Here is a 5,947-nt window from a genome sequence, read left to right as displayed (position 1 = left end):
GTAATTAAGATAAATCTAACCACGACCTTAAACTCGAGATCCTGCGATCCCTCCCGCATCGATATACCAACGGGGGTTTAGGTTTCGTCACTCCGGCAACCCCGCAATTGGCAAACGAGTACAAGATGCATTCCCCTAGGCCCATAAATGGTGAAGTGTCGTGTAGTCGACGTTCACACGACACCACTAGAAGAATAACACCACAACTTAAATATCATAACATTGAATATTACTCAACCATAATTCACTACTAGCATTTAGACTTCACCCATGTCCTCAAGAACTAAACGAACTACTCACGAGACATCATATGGAACATGATCAGAGGTGATATGATGATGAATAACAATCTGAACATAGACCTTGGTTCAATGGTTTCACTCAATAGCATCAACAACAAGTAGAAATCAGTATCGGGAGAGTTTCCCCTATCAAACAATCAAGATCAAACCCAAATTGCTACAGCGGTGGAGATGGCGGTGATGATGGTGGAGATGATGATGATGGTGATGGAGATGATGTCCAGCTCGATGGCGGTGACGATGACGTATATTTCCCCCTCCGGGAGGGAATTTCCCCGGAGGATTCCTGCCCGCCGGAGAGCACTTTTCTCTCTGGTGTTCTCCGCCCCGCAGAGGCGGCTGTAACCCTTCGTGAGGATTCCTCTGTGGCTTAGGTCTTCGGGACGAAGGGTTTCGCGAAGAAAAGGAGGCGAAAGAGGCCGAGGGGGCTCCACACCACATGGTGGCGCGGCCGAGCCATGGGCCGCGCCACCCTATGGTGTGGGCCCACCCCGGGTCCAGCTGGCTCCCCCTTCCGGCTTCCTCCGTCATCCGGAAAAATAGGATTTTTGGTAAAACTTCCTTCCACGAGTTGATCTTCCGAAATATCGCATCCTAACGGTGCTTTTTCCAGCGTGAATCCCGGCTCCGGTGCTCGATCTCCAAATAATCATGAAACATGCAAAATAGATGAAATAACATAAGTATTGTGTCCCAATATGAAATATATCAATGAATAACAGCAAATTATGATATAAAATAGTGATGCAAATTGGACGTATCACTTATCTAGTTATTTGGCTAAACTGTATGCCGCAACATGCAATCCAACAGTATTGAACCTGAGGGCTTTATTAATTTAAAGTCGAGCACATCATGCCTTTTATCTAAAAAAGGGAGCGGAGACGGATGAAACTGAGTTGTGTTACATTTGTTTTCATATCTTTTCGTGAAAGCAAAAATTAATACAGAAACTTTGAAAAAATTAAAAACATTTTTTTCGAAACCGTATTCAACACACTACAGGAATGGGAGGCTACGCCGAGCCCTAGACTATACGCCGACGGCCAAAAGTCGGGGCCGTCGGCGTATGGCCCGGCCAGGCCAGCCTACCCTTTCGACGTTCGGTGTAGCGCGGCTGTCAGCGTAGCGAGGTCTACGCCGAGGGCAGCCCTCGGCATATCTTTGGCCCTAGGCGTAGATAGGGCTACGCCGACGGCCACCCTCGGCTTAGGCAATTTTTCAAATTTGTCTAATTTTGTAAAAATCATAACTAATTCATACGATGTCAGAAAAATGCGTATGAGGTATTAAAATCTTCAGAAAAACATCCTCTACCCGTTTATGTTAAAATCATGCACTATTTGAATCACGTACAGTACCATGTTAACATAGAAACAATTCAATCAATTTCTTATATGTCCTCAGGTTCCCGTTTTAGCCAGATGGCAATTTAAACGAAGTCAGAAAATTTTGCGGAGCCGCATGGCATCATTTTATGTGTACTAGTAACCACTCCAAAAGATGAAATTGGGATACGTCAATTATTTTGAAAAACCCTTCACGAACAGGGCTATCAAGTCCGGAGTTCTATGGCTTTTAGGGTAAATGAGTAGGAAACGGCCCGTGACACCGCATAGTTTGTCGGAACGAGAACATATTTGACACGTGCGTGGTTGCTGGGATGGGAAGCAAAGCCTCGGGAGCGGATTTCCAATCCGACCCATGGGTGTTGGTTTTTTCATTTTCGGGGTGCCAAAACAGGATTTTTGTGTGAAGCAGCTACATGGGGCGCATTTTAGTATTGCGCGAGACCTCCGCGTAGCGGTAGGACACCGCCTTCACACCACATATCACATGCCATATGTGCGCGCTAGCTATCTAGGAATCCATGCGGCTTCCTGCGATGTCCCGCCAAATCCATTGGAAAGTGACCGGATTTGAACTAGGGCTACACTTTTCGTCGCTCAATAAATTCTGGGAAAAATGTTTTTAGGTCTATGACATATCACTTTATATGCGAATTTTTTTCCGTTTAGCGCGATGGTAAACGGGTGCACCAGCGCGCCTGGTACGGCCATACCGCATCTCCGTGGGGGGCCATTTTGGCCAAATGGCAATTTAAACGAAGTCAGAAAATTTCGCGGAGCCGCATGGCATCATTTTATGTGTCCTAGTAACCACTCTAAAAGTCGGAATTAGGATACGGAAATTATTTTGGAAAACCCTTCACAAACAGGGCTATCACGTTCGGAGTTCTATAGCTTTTAGGGTAAATGAGTAGGAAACGGCCCGTGACACCGCATAGTTTGTCGGAACGAGGCCATATTTGGCACGTGCGTGGTCCCTGGGATGGGAAGCATGGTCCCAGGAGAGGATTTCCAATCCGACCCATGGGCGATGGTTTTTTCATTTTCGGGGTGCTAAAACGGGTTTTTTTGTGAAGCAGCTACATGGGGCGTATTTTAGTGTTGCGCGAGACCTCCGCGTAGTGGTAGGACACCACCTTCGCACCACATATCACATGCCATATGTGCGCGCTAGCTATCTGGGAATCCATGCGGTTTCCTGCGGTGTCTCGCCGAATCCGCTGGAAAGTGACCGGATTTAAACTAGGGCTAAACTTTCCGTCGCTCAATAAATTCCATGAAAAATGTTTTTAGGTCTATGACATATCACTTTATATGCGAATTTTTTTCCGTTTAGCGCGATGGTAAACGGGTGCACCAGCGCGCCCGGTACGGCCATACCGCATCTCCGTGGGGGCCCGTTTTGACCAAATGGCAATTTAAACGAAGTTAGAAAATCCCGCAGAGCCGCATGGCGTCATTTTATGTGTCCTAGACTCCTAGTAACCACTCCAAAAGTCGGAATTAGGATACGGCAATTATTTTGGAAAACCCTTCACAAACATGGCTATCACGTCCGGAGTTCTATGGCTTTTAGGGCAAATGAGTAGGAAACGGCCCGTGACACCGCATAGTTTGTCGGAACAAGGCCATATTTGGCACGTGCGTGGTCTCTGGGATGGGAAGCAAGGCCCCGGGAGAGGATTTCCAATCCGACCCATGGGCGATGGTTTTTTCATTTTCGGGGTGCCAAAACGGGTTTTTTGTGAAGCAACTACATGGGGCGCATTTTAGCATTGCGCGAGACCTCTGTGTAGTGGTAGGACACCGCCTCCGCACCACATATCACATGCCATATGTACGCGCTAGCTATCTGAGAATCCCTGCGGCTTCCTGCGGTGTCCCGCCGAATCCGCTGGAAACTGACCGGATTTGAACTAGGGGTACACTTTCCATCCCTCAATAAATTTCGCAAAAAATATTTTTAGGTCTACAACACATCACTTTATATGATAATTTTTTTTCCGTTTAGCGTGTTGGAGAACGGTGCACCAGCCCGCCCGATACGACCATTTCGCATCTCCCGAGGGGGCCGTTTTGGCCACATGGCAAATTAGGCGTCTTATTTGGATTCCTCTAATTTTTAGGTTCAAATGATGATATGGATGTTATATTTAGATTCCTCTCATTTTTATGATCGACTTACACATATTATTTGTGGAATTTCGATTTTCCAATTTAAAGATATTAATTATTCCATATTAAATAGAAAAAAGACCAAAAAATAAAATCATTTTATTGTTATTTGAATTCAATAGTATTATTACTTATATATTCATTGTTGTCTACTTAAGTAATTGTTTGGGATTCAAAAATAAAGAGGTGTGCATCACGGTTCAAGGGTTAATAGGGTTGATATGCTATTATTATCAGCAAGATGTGTCAATTATATAATGGAAGCTCATCCGAATGGAACCAAGGAGTTACGTGCTTTGGCTGGAGTAGTGTGAGGATGGGTGACCGATCGGGAAGTTTAACCATGATTGTAATTTGATCTAAGATTACGTGTAGTTAGAGTTAAAAGTGTATTGAGTGAAAGATAAACGAGTAAAAAAAAGAAAAAAAAGAAAGAAAAAAAGAAAAAAGATTGTGTAAAAGAAATTAAAATTTTAAAAAATTTAAAAGTCTATGCCGATGGTATTGCCGTCGGCATATAGAAAAATAAAAAAAAATTCGAATTTTTTTTTGAATTTTTTTGGAAAAGGGAATTTGATTTTTTTAAAGTATATGCCGAGAGCTTTGCCGTCGGTGTAGCGTGCTACGCCGACGGCGATAGTGGCTTTGCCGAGGGAGCTAGCCGAGAAGCTATGCCGAGGGTGGCCCTCGGCGTAGCCTACGCCGACGGCCAAAGCAGGCTACGCCGAGGGTTCCCGGCCGTCGACATATAGCCCCCTTCCTGTAGTGACATGAACATAGTACGAACATCAAGATTCCAGCGGATGTTCACTAGAACCGAAAGAGCCCTTGAATCATGCCAAAAATCTCAAGCAAGCAAACAACCAAACTTGTACCCTAACTCTAGCGGGGCTTTCTCAATTTACTCGGGTAGGGGAAATGTCGAACCGTGGAAGCCTCCTCAAATACACGAAGGGATTACCATGGTAGCCCATTTTAGAATTAGCCACTTTCGAATTTCCGCTTAGGTCATATAATGAGTCTGTTGGATTAGACCATGCACGTCAACCTCAAACGAAAATCGGATATTAGCCGGAAACGGGAATTCCGTTTCCGCATCGGTTCCACTGAAGAACTTTGTTCCGTTTCCATACAAAAAACAGTTTCGTTTCTGTTCCATAAAATTCTGATTCTGTTTTCATAGTTCAATTTTCTGTTCCATTTTCAGCAAAATCAGATTTGGTCCGTATGCTTAATCGCGCCAGGCTTTGGCAGTTGGCACGGCTTGAACTCGCATGCAGGCAAGGCAACCGTATGCGTAATCGCGATCGCAACGCCCCAGTGCAAGCATCTCCGCCACCATGCGTGCACGCCTGTCGCCGTAGCACGGGCGAAAGTCCCGTTCAAACGTCCTGCTCTTGCGATGGCGGTGGAACAAGGGCACGGACGCAAGGTTCTTTTTCAGCAAAAGGTGGAGCGTAGGACGTGTGTCCCTTGAAGGAGATTTCAACGGTCTGATGTGATGGAACAGATAATTTGCTCCACCTGCAATCTGGAGGACCGTGAGAAGCTTCGGGCAGGGCTGCAAGCCTGCAACTGCATGATCAGATTCGATCCTAGCTGCTGAAGCCTGAAGATGTGGAGTTCGAGGCCCAGGGGAATTAGGACGACCGACCGCGTCGAGGGTCGCCTAGTACTGTAAACTGAGGTTAATTAGACGGCACTGCGTCAACCATGATGAATCGATGCCTGATAGACCTTGTGAACCGTGCCCCAGAATCAAGATGTGGAAAGAACCAACTCGCTAAGTATACATGCCGCGGTTATTACTGCATAATCACGTACTTCATTCTGACATTTGGCATGTGAAACCGTGGTGACACCGCATGTGAGGTCGCTTGACGCGTGCCAAATTCAGATCCACACGCTCCACGGCAGCGCGCAGCAGCGGAAGTCCAAGCTCGAGATCGTGCTGAACTTCTCACAACGGTTAGTAGTAGTATGTTTTTACACGTAGTATGAGATTCAGTTGACCTGCGACTATAAAATACTTAGAAGAGCATCCGAGCGTTTTTTGGGAACTGCGAGCCTACAATGCAGGGGGCCACTGTCGAAAGTAAGTCTAGTTAAACTGACCCATCA

Source organism: Lolium rigidum, chromosome 7 (assembly GCF_022539505.1).
Source record: "Lolium rigidum isolate FL_2022 chromosome 7, APGP_CSIRO_Lrig_0.1, whole genome shotgun sequence".
Lineage (NCBI taxonomy): Eukaryota > Viridiplantae > Streptophyta > Magnoliopsida > Poales > Poaceae > Lolium > Lolium rigidum.
This window is presented reverse-complemented; position numbering follows the sequence as displayed.